Below are 17,736 nucleotides of genomic sequence, written 5' to 3'. Positions count from 1 at the left end.
ACCTTAAAGTATAATAAAAAAAAAAAATAAATAAATAAATAAAAAAGTTTCCATCACTTCTCCAAACATTCCTACATACCGGTTGCGCAAACAAACATTGTGGATGGAACAGGGGCAGGGGGAGGAATTAAACGCTATAGCTTGCTTTGATATAGTTTCTCATTTCCCTTATTTTTTCTTTGACTTCACACAGAACTAAAAAATGAGTCCAAACAGCATATTTCTATTGAGTATTCTTTTATTTATTTATTTATTTATTTGAGATGGAGTCTCACTCTGTGGCCCAGGCTGGAGTGCAGTGGTGCAATCTTGGCTCACTGCAAGCTCCGCCTCCCAGGCTCAAGTGATTCTCTTACCCCAGCCTCCCAAGGAGCTGGGTTTACAGGGGCATGCTACCTTGCCTGGCTAATTTTTGTATTTTTAGTAGAGACAGGGTTTCACCATGTTGCTCAGTTTGGTCTTGAACTCCTGACCTCAGATGATCCACCTGCCTCAGCCTCACAAAGTGCTGGGATTACAGGTGTGAGCCACTGTGCCTGGTCTTCTATTGAATATTTTAAAAAGAACTTGAAAGAGAGCAGTGTCTCTTAGGTAACCGTGCATTCTAATTTCTAAGTCTTATTACAAGGATCTTTTCTATTTGTTTTTATACTAATTATGTACCCATTGTTACTATTACCCTTGAACTAGACAGGCCTGCATTTGAATACCTAAGACTTTAAAAATCCCTTAGAGTTACTAACTGAGTGACTCTGGTCAATTGACTTACCCTCACCAAGCCTCTAGTTCTTTGGTTACTGTCTTTGTAAGGTAAGTATGTAAGACTTCCCAAAAACAAGCTAGAAACTGAATGCATGTCAGCTCTTCTCCTCTCTTTCCTCCCTCCCCACTCCCTATCATACACTGCACCATAACCTTTGTGTTGTGTTTGTGCGGTTGATGATCTCCTCTTAGTCTGGAACTAAAATGCTCTTTCTTGCGGTTATGCACTATTTGATAATGTCAGTTCAGAAGGAAACATTGGCCGCAGCGTAGTATGGTGGGTGTACGGTAGCACAGGAGAGCACTGGTTGGCTGTCAGGAGGCCATTCCAAGTGGCATTTATCCTGTAGGAATTCACAAGGGTTTAAGGTATTGTGTCAGCCATCCAGACATAGGACTTTATTTGTCCTATATACAGATGAGAGTCTCTCCTCTTTGGGATTATGTATGTTAACTGAGGCTACAGAGACTGATAGATACAAACCAGAATGCTGATTCTTTTCCTGTATGATGAAAAATATACCATTATGGTGAGGGGGTGGGCAGTGGTGGGGGTAGGGTGAGACAATTTATTAGAGGTAGGTACAAACCAAAGGAAATTGGCTCCACAGTGTCAATGCTTAGTTCACCCTAACAGATCACTCTCTTTCTCTCTCTCTCTCTCTCTCTCACATACACACACACACACACACACACACACACACACACACAGTTTCATTTTTCTATGTTCTAGTCTGTGCTATTCTGTACATGCATCTTTCTCCAACTAGTCCTCTAACATCCCAGCCCATTGCCTTGAGTTCTCCTTGGTTGATCTCCTGGGTGTCCAAACTCTCAGGTTGTCCTGTCACACTCATGTGGCTTTATTGTCTAGTTTACGCAGGGATGCTTCTTTCCTGCCTGCTGTTTTCTCTCTTTGTAGGTGAAGATCAGTTGCTATAATGGCCTGGCCTTTCTTCGTCTCCCCCTTTCACTCAATTCTTCTCTTTCAGCCCCCAGGAAGATGGAGTAGCTTCTCTCCTTGGTAAATTTGGGAAAAATAAACTGGATGGACAAAGATCAGCTTTCACCTGTATAGTTTCACTCTCCTTTTCTATGTTTTCAAGGCTAACCAGCCTCTCTGAAGACTGATTTAAATCTTTATTCAGTCAGCTCTCCCAGATTTTATATACCTGGAAGTTATCTTTTTAAGCTCCCCCCAGTGCCTCTCTGCTCTGAGTCAAAATCTGTTGCTTTCAAAGCTTAATTGTCAGATGCCATTCATTCAAATAATGCTAATCAGTGCAGGTACTGTCCTGGGTTTGGGAAATAAAATGAGAAACAAAATGAGCATGGTCTAGCCCTCACAAAGTTCACCTTTTCATTTTATTATCTGGTCTTATTTTTGCATTCCTTCGTGGGGAAAGCCTGACCACAGCACATTTTTGATGATAGAAAGAGCTCTGAACCTTTGAATCAGGCAGATCTGGGTGGGATTCTAACTTAGCCCCTCACTAGCTGTATGTCAGTAGACAGCCAATGAATTGCTTTGAGTCTTAGTTGTCTTAAAAGTTAAATTGCTGTGTAGTTAAAGAACATGATGGTTGTTGTGAGAATAAAATGAAATAGTGCATGAAAAAAATCTTAGCAGAGAACTTGGAACTGGTAAGCACCTCATAAATGTAAGAAGACACTTACTAATATAATAAATGTACAATATAATAGCCTCTGTGCTACCTTTCACCCCTAAGCTTAAGCTTCTTGTGAGCTGGAACCATGTCTTACACTTCCTAAGGTCATAGTAGAAGCTCAATAAACATGCGCCAATTCAACTGATTAGTTAATGAGATTCATAATAGGCTCTTGTTTTAATTAGCCTTCTGTTTTTTCAGTGGTGATAAACATAGCTGGTTTTTTTCCCCAAAGCTGTGTAACTATGTAGCTATTGTAAAATGGCTTCATGTAATAGCTTCGTGCCTGATTTTCTATATTTCAAATATAAGTCTCCATAAAATAACAATAATTCTTAGCTGTGACTTTGACTAAATCTTCACTAATATATAAATAATTTTATTGTTAAAAACTAAGAAAATTTAAACTGGTTATTTTAATAGTTTTATGTGTTACAAGAAATCATACTTGTTATGTATATGAATGGAAGGAGACATTGACACGAAGAGTTGAAGAAAAGGTTAACATATTTTCCTTATGATTTTTGAGTACGGATGTTCCAATGATCCTGGAATTCTCATTGTTTCAAATGAAATGATGAGGTCATTGTAAAAACATCTGAGTTGAGACAGCAGAGTCATGCTTTTGCATCCTATCCCGTGGAACTGCACTCTGATCTTTAGCTTACCACAAAAATCGGCTATAGCACCTTCAAACTGATGGAAAGCTCACCTAAGCCACACTCTTGTGTCAAAGCTGGCTGTTTTCTACATCCTGGCTTCCTTGTTGTCAACTTAAAAGCTTTCCTTATTAGATTTTTATTGGAAAAGTTAACAAATTTTGAGTATTGGCAAATTGTTCAGTAAAATTAGGTTGATGATGTTAACCAGAACGTTAAAGCAAATTTTGCAGGTGATGACACACTGATGGTATGGTAGGAGTTGGGAATCTGGGCTCCCAGACCTCTCGAGGTATCAGTGGATGCTTGAACAAGGTGTTTGGAATACGAGTGGTAATGGTCCACACCCATATGTAACTTTCAGTTAAGCAGGGGAGGTAGACAATAAACACTTAATTATAGATAGATAATATGCATTAAAAGAAAAGTGAATAGGAAGCTGTAAGGAGAATAAGGAGAAGTTAGCTTTGGTAGTTGTTCAGGGGAGGCCCCGCTGAGGAGACTGAACTGAAGAAACAGAAGGAGTCAGTTCAGGGAGGACCTGGAGGGACGACGACTCAAGCAGAGGAGAGCAAGGCAGAGGCTGCGCAGGATGAATTTGGCGCCGTCTCAGAAGCTTGACTCAGCCGGGCTGGCTGGGGTACAGGGAGGACAACACCCAGTGCCAAGTTCTATTTTATTTAAAGTGCAGTGGAAAGCCACTGAGGGGTTCATAAACCAGGTCAGGATTGGAACTGATTTGCATTTTTAAGTGACTGTTCTATATCTGATGTGGAGAACGCTGTAGTGAGGCCCACATGGAAGCAGGGAGGCCAGTTAGGAGACAAAGCAGTAGTCCAGTGAGAGATGATGGTGGCTTCTGTAAGGCTGGTGGTTGTGGGCCTCAGGAAGAAAGGTGGTGTAAATCTAAAGACGCATACCTAAAAATATCTCCTAGTTAGGTCACTGCTTTCTTAAAATAATGAGAATTGAGAGTCGTACAGGCAATGTCATCCTCAAAACACACACTGACATTACAGAACAATGTCTCATTTCTACATAAATGCATAGATTTGACAGGTGCTTTTCATTGAATCCTCACATCTGAGCAGAAGAGGACACCCATACCAGCCATAAACGTAGGAACTCGGAGATGGTGACTGATTCTCCTGCCAAGCAAACTCCTGTTCTTCGTGATTAGCAGAGGCTGCCATGTGGGAACAGGTCTGTCTATGTACAACTGTCTTAAAATTGACTGGGATGTTGGGTCTGTGTGGGAGGTGTCTCTTATTAAAGGTATATTGGGAAGATATAGGTAACCCTCCCAGGTTACCTTGGGAGGATGTAGTGAATGAAGATGATGTGTGTGCATGTGTGTGTGTGAGCATGCTACTGCAACTTGCTGCTTTAATAGCTTATGCATCACCATAGCCAGCTATCGACGGAACAAGTTCATAGAAACTCCATTAATAAAAAGGGTCACTGAGAAATGGCTTCACTTATTGACATAAGTATAAAACCTCTCCATAGTGTACTTCATATGACATCAAAATTCCTTGGCAGCAACAATAACAGATTTGAAATAAATAACTTGGTAAAATCAGCCTACCAAAGCTATAGTCTATGAGGCATAATTTGGGCCTGTTCTCTGGGTAATGAATTAATTATACAAAACAGCATAATTTGGTTTGAACACAGTAAAGGAAAACAAAACTCAAGACTTCCATTTAACTGTATTTTTTCTCTCAAGGCCCTGAAATCTGTGGCTTACTAGGATTCGGGAGTGGAAATCCATTTTGTTTAGGTAATTGAGATGTTTGAGGTGAGGAGAAGTTAGAAGGAAGCAGGGCTTCTCCTTTGGGGCAGAACAAAAGCTGGACCCTGGATCACAGATGCAGAAAAATACTGTCTTCTCCCCTAGGTTGCATGCAGTGGGAAGACTGCCCCCTTTCCCAGCTCCAAATCTTGTCCAAGTACCCATTTTTTTTTTCCTCGAGACGGAGTTTCGCTCTTGTTGCCCAGGCTGGAGTGCAGTGGTGCTATCTTGGCTCACTACAACCTCCACCTCCCCGGTTTAAGCAATTCTCCTGCCTCAGCCTACCGAGTAGCTAGGATTGTAGGCGCCTGCCACCACGCCTGGCTAATTTTGAGTAGGAACAAGGTTCATCATGTTGGCCAGGCTGATCTCGAACTCCTGACCTCAGGTGATCCACCCACTCGGCCTCCCAAAGTGCTGGGATTACAGGTGTGAGCCACCGTGCCTGGCCTCAAGTACCTTCAATTGACAGAACATAATTTGCATCTAGAATCCTAACTTCAAAAGAATCTGAAAGTAATTGTTTTCAATTTTGCAATAAAGAAAAGCACCCAAGAAAACAGGTTGGAATTGGTGCAGAGGACCAATTCATCACAACTGTTACAGAAGAGAGAACTAGTGGGATGATTTTAGTGGAGTGAGTCTCTCCTTCCCTCAGGTCAAAAAATAAGGGCTTCAGGGACACTACCCTGAAAGCTAGAAGTGTGTCCTCTGCAGTTCGGGAGTTAGGTGGGATATATTCTGACTCCTGCCTGGGGAATGTGAAAATGAGAGACACTCTGACTGCAGGAGCAAAGCAATTTGGTGCCTTGTCATGATTGGCCTGTACTTCTAGAGCTTCAGATTCAAGAGGAAGAAAGTAAAAGGAAGCATGAAGGTTTCTGATGGACATGATGGCCCACACTCCAAAGAGAGCTGATGTGGAGTTGATTCATGTCTGTCCATGTGGGTTGTCTGAAGAGGAGAAGGGGCTTCACCAGGAACAGGCTGGAGATCAGCCATGAAATTCTTTAGAGGTGAGGAAAGAGGTGTGGCATGGAACCGGAGGAGAGCAAAGCATTTCCAAACATTTCCCCTAAGAAAAGGAATTGGGGGCCCGGCACGGTGGCTCAAGCCTGTAATCCCAGCACTTCGGGAGACCGAGACGAGCGGATCACGAGGTCAGGAGATCGAGACCATCCTGGCTAATGCGGTGAAACCCCGTCTCTACTGAAAAATACAAAAAACTAGCCGGGCGAGGTGGCGGGCGCCTGTAGTCCCAGCTACTCGGGAGGCTGAGGTAGGAGAATGGCGTAAACCCGGGAGGCCGAGCTTGCCGTGAGTTGAGATCCGGCCACTGCGCTCCAGCCTGGGCGACAGAGCGAGACTCCGTCTCAAAAAAAAAAGAAAGAAAGGAAAGGAACCAGCCGGGCAAGGTGGCGGGTGCCTGTAGTCCCAGCTACTGGGGAGGCTGAGGCAGGAGAATGGCGTAAACCCGGGAGGCCGAGCTTGCCGTGAGCTGAGATCCGGCCACTGCACTCCAGCCTGGGCGACAGAGCAAGACTCCGTCTCAAAAAAAAAAGAAAGAAAGGAAAGGAATTGGGTTTATTGCCTGCCAGGCCTGGGGAGGATGCTGAAGGCTCACACCAGCTTCAGACAGTATCAATGGTCCTGCCTCCTTTAATCTCCTCTCTCCCCATACTTCAAAGGTCAGATACTGTGGGTACAAGAGAGAATGAAGGAGGAGATGAAAGGTGATGAAAATGGGTGTTATGGACTTAATTGTGTCCCCCCAAATTTATATGTTGAAGCCTCAACTCCTAATGAGGACGTATTTAGAGATAAGGCTTTTATGGAAATAATTAAGGTTAAATGAAATCATAAGCCCTTATCTAATAGGATTAGTGTACTTACAAGAAAATACAGCAGAGAGCTTGCTTTCTCTCTCTACCATATGAAGACACAGAAAGAAGGTGACTGTCTGTAAGCCAGGAAGAGAGCCCTTACTGGGACCCACATTGGCCAGCATCTTGATCTTGGACTTCCCAGCCTCTAGAATTGTGAGAAATACATTTCTGTTATTTAGGCCCACCAGTCTATGGTATTTTATAAAGATAGCACAAGCAGACTGTGAGAAGCCAAGTCCCTTCCTCTGTCTGCTGGTAACTTGCAAATGGGAGGGAGAAGAGTGTTTTAGCCTTAAACTGAGTTTAGAGTTTCAATGATTATATAAAGTTGAATATTTTTGCTTACTGAATTGAGATTATAACTTGTTATATTTTATTCCCAGAGACTGACCAGAAATAGCATGGGATTGTTTGAGACTTCTTCCAGGAGCTGGAGAAGAACTAGTCTGAAGAGTTAATTTAGAGTTATTGGGGGCAGAAGATACAATTGCTTGGTGGTTACATCCTAAGAATTGTTTTTGTTCAGCAGATTGATTATAAATTAGCCTCCCAAATCAATACATCATGTCTTATACTAGAGACACTCAGATATCCTAAAGGAGATAGAGTGACTCCAGGCCCCTTAGAAATGACTATATCTGGCAGAGCACGCCAGCTGGAACCAGGTTTGCCCATCATGAAAACAAAGGAAAATGGAGGAGCCAGCTGGCTGGGTGCACTTTTGGAGACATCTATTATCAGATTTCTTTCCATTTCCAAATGCACAAATGACCTCTCAAGACATAGGGGGAATTCATGTTTGTGAGGACTCGAGTCCATGCAAACCATAGCATTTAAGTTGGAGTTGTTTAATGAATCACAGCCTAATTTCCTCTGTTGCTCATGGCTATTTTGTTGTTGCTTAAAATATTTGCCAAGCAAAGGGTTATATAACTTCTTACCTTAAGATGGTAGAGCATATTTGGGAGGTGATGAGTAAACTGCCTAAACTGTGCAGCACAGAGTCCAGTTATAACCTATGTGGAACTGGCATTTGTGTAAATACTCTGACAAGAAAGTTTAATTTCATTACAAATACTTAAAGTCAAACAAGGAGATTCTGTCTGTTAGCCACTTCTGGTTTGGTTTCTTCAGCTACTCTGGCCTCTTTCCCAGGTGGATAATTCTCATTACTAAAATAGTACAGCTCTAAGGCAGGCCACATGATGTTTGAATGGAGTCAGAGCAGATGGCAAACATTCCTGACCTTCTATCAACAGGAAACCAGAGTAGGTTAATGCCCTCTTAGTGGCAAGAAGACCAGTCTGGTAAGTAAAAGAGGATCCAGAATTTGATGAAAAATGTTAACTCTGATAAAGGCAAAATAGGAGGCCACTTTTTACTTCTTATCTTTAAATCTTTTAATTGAATGAACAAAAGTGACACCATTCTTTAAAGTTTAAGAATTAGCATTTCAAATGTATTTGTTTATTCGATATTAGAGTTTGAAGACATTGACTAACATTGGCAAAATTTGGTACACCACTAAAGGAAATCAACATACACTTTTAAAAGTCTGTATGGAGTATACATTGCTCAGTTTTCATGCGAGGGTAAACGGCACCAGGTGATAATGTACTGTGTTTTGACCCTCTCTTCTGATGCTAGTTTGCCCAGAAATGAGTAAATGCCTAGCAAATTAAGGTGGGCTCAAAGGTTCAAATAAATAAAATAAAGCTAAAGATAAGCACTTAGCAAAGTTGAAGTAAGGAAATTGTCTGAGATTAATTTCCACACCATACAATTTGTCTTTTTCAAGTTTTCAATTCAATTATTTTTGCAGAATTGTGCAACCATTCACCACCACCCAGTTTTACAACTTTTTCATTGCCTCAAAAAATTGCCTCATGCTCATTTGCAGTGAATCTCTACTCCACCCTCAGCCCCAGGCAACCACTAATCTAATTTCTGTCTCTATAGATTTCATATGAATGAGATACAATATGTATTCATGTGTACATCTGGCTTCTTTCAGTTAGCATAAAGTTTGGCTCTTATGAATAATCATGCAATGAACATTTGCCTACAAGTCTTTGTATAGATACTTGATTTTATTTCTCTTGGATAGACACTTCAGAGTGGAATTATTGGTTTGTATGGAGAGTTTATGTTTAATTTTTTCAGAAACTACCAAACCATTTTCCAAAGTAGCTGTACCATTTTCCATCCCCATCAGCAATTTTCCAATTGCTCCATATTCTCTCCAACACTCTTTATTGTCCATCTTTTCTATTTTAGCCCTTCTAGTGTATCGAATAGTAACTCATTGTGGTTTTACTTTGCATTTCTCTAGTGAGCAATGACATCCAACATCTTTTCATATGCTTGTTAAACATTCCTATATCTTCTTGGTGAAATATTTATTTATTTAGTCCATTTTTAAATGGTGTTGTTTGTTTTCTTGTATACTGAGTTATAAGAGTTCTTTATATGTTCTAAATTCAGGTCATTTGTTAGATACATGATTTGCAAGTATTTTCTTCTAGCCTGTGACTTGTCTTTTTATTGACTTAGTGGGGTCTTTTGAAGTGCAAAAGTTTTTGATTGTGATGAAGTCCAATTTATCAATATTTGTATTTTATGGGATTATGCTTTTGCTGTGACTGACTTTTTAAAAATAATGGTTCTACCATAAATGGGTACGTGGGAACATATATTCTCCTCTTTCTGTTTTGCTATATCCCTAAGTGGCTCAAAAGTATCCTACCGAGGAAAAGTAGTGATAAGGGAGTTTCAGATAGGCACAGTCTCTAGCATTGTTTTGAGATTGGAGAAAAATGACCTTGCTTTGAATAAAGGGGAGAAAAAACCCTAAAACACAGCAAGAAAGTTATTCTGAGATAAATGTTGCATTAAACCTAACATTAAATTAACAGTTATTAACAATCCAGACGAGCAGGAAGGGAAGAAGTGCTTAAAACTTAACGTGATTATTGCTTGAGCTCAGGAGTTCAAGACCACCCTGGGCAATGTAGTTGGACCCTGTCTCAAAAAACAAACAACGCTACATTATTGATTCTTTCTGGGGATAACAAGTGAAAAAACAGAGGCCTTAACTGTTTAAGGATGGGGGTTCTTAACTCCAGATGGGCCAAGGGGAGGGACTGGCAGTGCTTTCTTCCCTGTTATTCACTCATCTCTTTTCTGGCGGCACAGGATGGGGCTGGTTAGTAGAGTGTAAAAGACAGGAGAAAAAAGCCTAGCAATAGATAAAGAAAATAGCGATGCGGATAAATTGGAGTCAGAAAATCCAGGCTTATATCCCAGCTATAGCCCCAACTAGCAAAATTCCGTCAGGACACTTGATCTCAGAGTCATTGTTTCTTCCCCTTTAATGTGCAAACAATAATTCCTCTTTATAGCAGAATCAGGTGGGGGTGAGGTTGGGGGAGTTGCTTGTGAATGTGCCCGCTGCACTGTAGGAACCCAGAGGTCTCTACCACAAAGATCCAGAAAAGTTCTGGACCAAAGCACCTCTAGGTGGGGCAAGAGTGTGCTAGCATGAGGTCCCAGAAGATTAGAGATTGCTACCATTCGCGGCAAAAGTCAACATTTCCTCTGGAAACCTAACCAGACGTTAAGAGGAAGAATTCCAGGCTCATCAGTCATCTAACACGGGGTGTGGAATACGGGAAAAGCTCTCTGAGAGAAAGAAACTCCGTAGATTTCTGTTTTTATCTTAAGTTATTAGAGGTGTGGGAGATCTTAAACAATAATTGAAGATAAATGATATCAGAGAACAAATGAGAGCGAAAGAGTTTAGCTGAAATCTAAGCACTATCATTAAAAAAAGGAAAAAGCATAAAGAATTTTTCTTATCAGCCAACTGAAGACGTTGGTTGAGATAACCTCTGAGACTATTTCTTGTTTATGATTCCACAGCAAGGAAGAACTCTTCATAGAAGTAAGACTTTACTTGCCAGAAAGAGTGTTTCCAGAAGAAATTTTAAGGTGGTTGGTAAGATGCAGTTGCCCAAAAAATTTCTTTAAGAGGGAAAGTATTTTGAATGAAGTAAGAAAGCAAAAATGAAGAATTTCTGCCTTAAGATACATACCGGTACTTAAAAATTCACATGTGGCTGGGCACGGTGGCTCACGCCTGTAATCCCAGCACTTTGGGAGGCCAAGGTGGATGGATCACCTGAGGTCGGGAGTTTGAGACCAGCCTGGCCCACATGGTAAAACCCTGTCTCTACTAAAAATACAAAAATTAGCTGGGCGTGGTGGTAGGCCTGTAATCCCAGCTACTCAGGAGTCTGAGACAGGAGAATCGCTTGAACCCAGGAGGTGGAGGTTCCAGCCTGGGCAACAAAGAGTGAACCTCCATCTCAAACAAACAAACAAACAAACAAACAAAAATGCACATGTGAAAAATGCTGAGGACAAGTTCTAATTCTGCAGATAGAATCTCCTTTAAATAGGAATCCAGAAAAAGCCGATAATTTGGAATATGATACTGGGAGCGGGTAGCTTTCAGATCGCAATGTTAGACATAATAATTAAATTTGGAAAGACCTGGATATTTGCAAATAGATCTGAACCTATATACCTAGGCTTGGAGAAATCCTGTTAACCACAAATATTACAATTAAATAGATTGTCGTGGAAAATAATATTTTCAGGGATTGGAAGTTTCCCCCTCATTCTTTGGGCTTGCAAATCTGGTTGTTAGCTCCCAGCTTAGACTCACCAAGCCGACTTATTTGTGGCATATAAAATGGCTGTGACTGAGTTCTAAAATATGTGCTTCGATAGTTGAATATGATGTTGTATAAAAACTACTAAAGTAACTTCAACATTCACACTCATGCTGGGTGTTTTCTGTTCTTCCTCTCAACTGGTGACTGTGCTGCTCTTGGCCCTGGGAGGCTTGTCCTGTATGGTTTGCACCAATCAGGGCTTTTACTCTCTGGCTTCCTGTGGGACCCTTATGAACACCACCACATCTTAGTGTTAGGCATTCAAAAAGAATGCTGATTACATTTATCAACCTCAGGAGAGTAAGAATGGGAGTTTTGTTTGGGATGTGTGTGTGTGTGTGTGTGTGTGTGTGTGGTGTGTTTTTGCATGAAAATGTATTTCTGTAAATAACATTTGTGCCTCCTCAAGGCCAAATTTAAGGGAAAGAAGGAAGGAGAAAACAGATAAATGAACCCTTATTCTAGGCAATGACATCCCTGTCAGAAAGCCCCTTGTGTTATGGATGCAGAGCTCTTTGCCTGCAGGTCTTTCTGTGTGTGTAAAATAGTAAGAGTTTTATTGTATATCTCTGTAGTCCATACTAACTACAAAAAGCCCACACAATAGCAAGTTATACAGTATTTCTGCGAAGTAAAAACTACTTATAATTCCATTAGCCAAAGCTGACACTTTATGATATGTCCTTTGAGACTTTCTCTTTTCTCCACTTCTCCATTTATTTATTTGTGTGTGTATATTTGTGTGTTTAATTACTACAGCAACATGTGCTGATTTGGAAAAAAAATCCCTGAATATATCAAATTGTATGGAGAAAAAAATTGAGTCAGATTTTTGTTTTGAATCAGAAGTTCCTAAAGGGGCATCAAAGTTACTTAAATATTTTTTATTTTGAACTAACCTAAACTTTTTCCATACTCAGCCTTCAGAGCATGATGCTCACAGAATGTGGTTATACATTCACAGCTTGAAGACGAGTCAAGGGACACCAGCTTGGCACAATTCACTGAAACTCCCCCAGCTTTAGTCTCCCACTAGGTCTGTTCCCCTCTTCTTTTCAACGAGTAACTATTTAGTGATACAAAGCTTAATAACCATAATCTTAGAGGAGTTTTAAAAAGCATTAGGTATCATTTTTTTTCCCTTCTGAATAACTTAAAGGTGTTTTTAAGGAAAAGAAAGGGCTAGGCATGGTGGCTCACACCTGTAATCCCAGCACTTTGGCAGGCCACGATGGGTGGATCTGTTGAGTTCAGGAGTTCAAGACCAGCCTGGACAACATGGTGAGACCCTCGTCACTACCAATAATAATAATATTATTATTATTAGTCGGGTGTGGTGGCATGTGCCTGTAGTCCCAGGTACCCTGGAAGCTGAGGTTGGAGGACCACCTGAGCCTGGAGAAGTTGAGGTTGCCAGTGAGCCATGATCACGCTACTGCACTTCAGCCTGGGCGACAGAGTGATACCCTGTTTCAAGTAAACAAATACAGAAAAGAAAGATTTTTCATTGTAAAAATAGTGTTATTGTTATAAAAACTTCAAGAAATAGAAAAATAGATATAAAATGAAGTGCAAAAGCATGCCATTCCCCTGTCAATTCTTACCTAAAACCACCTAATTCTCACACCTCAGAAATAATCACTGATTAGCATATTTTTGTAAGAAACTGAATAAACAGGACAAATTTTCTTCAGATGTTTTTAAGATATGTAAACCAAAAAGTATCTGAGACAGATCTCAATCAATTTAGAAGTTTATTTTGCCAAGGTTAAGGACATGCCCAGAAGAAGAAAAACGGTCGGCTATCTGTGCCTTTCTCCAAAGATGAATTTGAGGGTTTCGATATTTAAAGGGGAAAAGCAGGCTGGAGGGGAAAGAGGGAGGGTATGCTAATCCACATGAGGCAAGAGAGAAGGAGCAGGTAGGGAACAGCCAACTACATATTCCTCTGGTGCTCAGAAAATCGGCATCTTACATAAGATAGGATGAAGACAGAGTAGCTACCTGTGGAGATATGGAACCTGTTATCTACAGCTATCTACTTAGGAAGAGAAGGAAAGACAGTTTCTTGTATGACTCAGCTTTCAGCTTAATTTTTTGCCTTTGGCATAGTGAACTGGGGTCCCGACTTCTTTTTTTAATTCCTTTCACAGATATAAAAAGAAGGTTGGAGAAAAAGAATTAGCTTTTGTCTTGCCCATTTTAAATTGGCAGAAAGGAATCATACCTACATAAAATGGATCCAAAGCTAGAAATACGCTTATAGAATGGGAAGCAAAAAGAGTGAAACAAGATTTTTATTTTTTAAATTCTGAGAGAAAAATGTACCCATAGAGAGGAATTCAACTTGGGGGGAAACTAAGAAAAGATTCAGTATTACCAAGTTTTAAGAATTGAAACTTCCAGGGAGAAGTAGAGACAGAATGTGGTTCACACACCATGGGAATGTGAAGGGAGGGCTTCAGCCAGAGGGTGACGAGTGTCACCCATGGCTGACAGTGGGAATGAAGAGAGGTGGCCTTGATTGCTGGGTGCTGAATGTTAAGCCCTCAGACATGACCCATTTAGTGTAAAAGCAAAGGAGTGGTGGGATGGACGGACTGAAAGCCACTGGTAATAAGACAAGATTAAGCAGACAATAGAAGGCATGATGTGAGAAAAGGGACATGAATGACCCCAATGGTACATTGTCTTTTTTTAAATAATTGAAGATGATGATGATATTTAGAGGGTTTGCCTAAGAAAATGAGAACCATTCATGTTTACCAAGTAGTACCATCTGTGAAATTTATTCTGTTTACTTTATGGTTGTAACTGTTCGCAGAACCTTCTAATAATTGCAACCAGGCTTCTTAGAATTTCTTTTTTTCTTTCAAAAATAGCCACTGTATTTTTGAAGATCTTTGTGTTGGGATTAAAGCCCTAAAGGCATTGTACATCAGAAAATAAGATCCTGCAAAAGCTTTTAAAGGATGAATTAGGAGTTTGAGCCCATTTAGGAAAGAGAGAAAAATCCTCCTTAAGGGGAAGTGAGAAGAAAAATGAGGAACAAAACTGTAAAAGAGGTAGACTACAGATGTTTACATTCACTAACTGTGTTATCGGTTTCTGAGTGTGGTGTGAAAAAAAAATTAATAGACGATGATTGACGAGGAAGTGCTAAAATGGAGAGAAGAGAATGAATTCTTCAAAATAGGATTAAGCTATTTTTGTTATTGTTGTTAGGCAGTTATTATTCACCGAACTAGGTTTTCATATTTTGATTTTTAAAGCATAGGAATTATGAAGATAATGGAAATGATATTTGGGAAAATATAAGGCTTACTTTGTCATTTTAAAACTTCTTTTGTAGCACTTTTCCCACTAGAATATGTTGCATTGTTAAGTTGAAATCTGGTTAAAATCTGCTGAAAAAATCCACAACCAGTATTTTATATAGTTATCTATGGGATAACAACTATGAGATGACTAGAGAAAATACTGGTTGGGTGCTCAACTGTTAAGCAGCAAAGACTTAGAAGGGAGGGATTCAGAGCAAGCATTTTTTTCAAGTGGGCAGACGTAAGGCAAAGTGGCAAAGGGGATGCTTATTGTAAAGCGATGGGAAATAATGTGGCAAAACAAGCTGTTTGCACCTCCAGTCCTCAGGAATGGTTTGTACTCAGATTATCAAAATGGCAAAGTTGGAATTACTGTGTTCAAAACCACATGGTTATTTACTACATGCTAAAAGATGAAAAGGCCTACTTACATTTCAGTCTGTTGAATATCAAAAGCCCCTGTTAGGATTACGATTCTTTTGATTGTAAGGAACAGTGTGGTCACATGCTAATGCAGGAAAAGGACTCAGAGGCTGAAAACTCAGGGGAATCTGATCACTAGGCTGTGCGGAGGGTGAGAACCAGGGCAGCCTTGGGCTCTGGCTAAATCCTCTTCTCTGCCCTCTTGCTCTCTCCTTCCTTTCCCCCCTGTTTCCTTCCTACTCCCTCCCTTCCCCTTGTCTCCTCTTCTTTCTTGGCAAATCTCCTTTCCTCTGTCTACTCAGCTGGTCTAAAATGGCTTCCTCTAGCTCTCCCACCTTGTCTCCCTCTTTTCCTTGAATTTACATAGGCTGCATCCTCACCTTGGACTGTTCTCCTTCTTCTTAGCCTGAGTAGGTCCTTTCTGTTCTCTCAGAGTCTTCTCAGGTACAGCCTCTCCCAGGTAGCTTCTGTTGACCCCCTAAGGCTGAGATAAGTGTCCCACCTGTAAGATCCCAGGATCACAGTTGCTAACCACACTATCTTGGGTCCTTCCACTCTGTATTGAATGGCCTGACTGCTTGTCCCTTCCCACACTGCACCATAAGGCCCTTGAAGGCAGGGATGAAACCACCTTGCAAAAATTATAACAGTGAGAAAAGTATGACAGTGGAAGAGAGCTGATCTAACCAATCTCCATCTTGCCTTTAACCTCCAAACTGCCCTTGGTCATTCCTGGGCTTGGCCCAAGCTAACTTTGGAAGAAATTTAGTTTATAGTTTAAATGAGAACTGTCCTTCACTCACATTTCTGAATTACACAGAAATTGTTTTTATTGTCACAATACCCAGTCTTCTGTATTTGTCTTCATCATTATGGTATGCGTCAGATTTGCTTAATTCTAGAGTTTAATTTCAGAATCCTATAGTGCAGACCAGGCATGGTGACTCATGCCTATAATCCCAGCACTTTGGGAGGCCAAGGCAGGCAAATTGCTTGAGTCCAAGAGTTCAAGACCAGCCTGGGCAACATGGCAAGACCCCATCTCCACAAAAATTATAAAAAACTAGCCGGGCATGGTGGCATACACCTGTAGTCCCAGCTACTCAGGAGGCTGAGGTGGAAGAATCATTTGAGCCTGGTAGTTGGAGGTTACCATGAGCCCAGATCATGTCACCCACGTCCCAGCCTTGGCAACACAGCAAGACCCTGTCTCAAAAATAAAAATTATTTTTTAAAAAGAATTCTATAGTGCAAATTAGTACAGGTCTAGCATTAAGTAAAATTGGACTGACACCAATAAAGAAGGACCCTGAGTCATTTCTTGTCTTGGATTCCTTGACTGAGAATTTCAGTAACTGATGTATCTCAGCTGGCTAAGTAATAGCCCACCTTTAGGGAAATAGCTCAAGATGAGTGGTTTTGTTCATATGCAGGAGACAAGCTCCACGTAGATGTCAAATGACTGAACTACTTGATATTCCTCCTAAAAACTTTCACCCTCAACTGGAGAAATTTATAATGTAAAGAAAATATGTTCATTCTTTCACCAGGCTTATAAACTCTTGCTTTGCATCTTCAGCTAGAGTTGAGAACTTGATTCTAATGTTTCTGATTTGATTTCACCATGGTCTGTGAACACCACAAATTCACCATGTCTACAATGCGGAAATGATCTATTTCACAGTTACTGCTTCCTTCAAGAGTTCATTACCACCCACTTCAATCCAGGCTCATACTCACCTGCAAAAGGAGAGTGAAGAGGTGGTTTTGAGCCCTGAAGTATTTTGCAGTCTAGTATAGGCAAACCTATTCAAGCTCTTTGCCAGCAACACCAGATCTGACTCTGAGTTCAGGTGTCATTTTCCCAGTGGGGCTTATTATGAATTCTTGGGATACCAACATCAAGAAAAATCATGCTCTGTCTCCAGTTGGAAGTAGAGGGAGTAAGCTTCATTTCTTTGATGAGAAAGTGGAATTTCCCTCCCAGAGCTCATGGGGAAATTTTTGGCTTACATGATTTTGCTACCACACCCACATTGGTCTGAGTGTCCTTAAGTATAAGAATCCCATTTCCAGTTGTTGAACTCTGTACCAAGTTGGGGATTAATTTCTCCCTTGGCTAGTTTCAGTGCCCTTGTCCATAGTTATGTTCCTCTCAAATATCTTTTATTTAAAATAAATAAGTACAAAAAAATCTCCATGGAAGCCTGAGGGGCATTCCTTACATATGTGCTCATAGGGAGTTTCCAAGAAGCAAATAAGGTTCTAGGATGGGAAGGTCAGAGAGAGAATCAAGTCTTGATTAAAAATGGCCACTTAAATGGTGAGCATCTGTCATAGGTAACTACATGGAATTGTGAATTTATAATAGGAAGCCATGTGATGTCCACTAAATATTTTTTGTTAATTTCAACCCCAGGTTTTGATTTCTGGAACAATATTTTGGATTAGGAATGAGCTGAAAAGAAGTAGCTTGCAAGTA

This window comes from Colobus angolensis, unplaced genomic scaffold (assembly GCF_000951035.1).
Source record: "Colobus angolensis palliatus isolate OR3802 unplaced genomic scaffold, Cang.pa_1.0 Scaffold49, whole genome shotgun sequence".
Lineage (NCBI taxonomy): Eukaryota > Metazoa > Chordata > Mammalia > Primates > Cercopithecidae > Colobus > Colobus angolensis.
Note: the sequence above shows the minus strand (reverse complement) of the source record.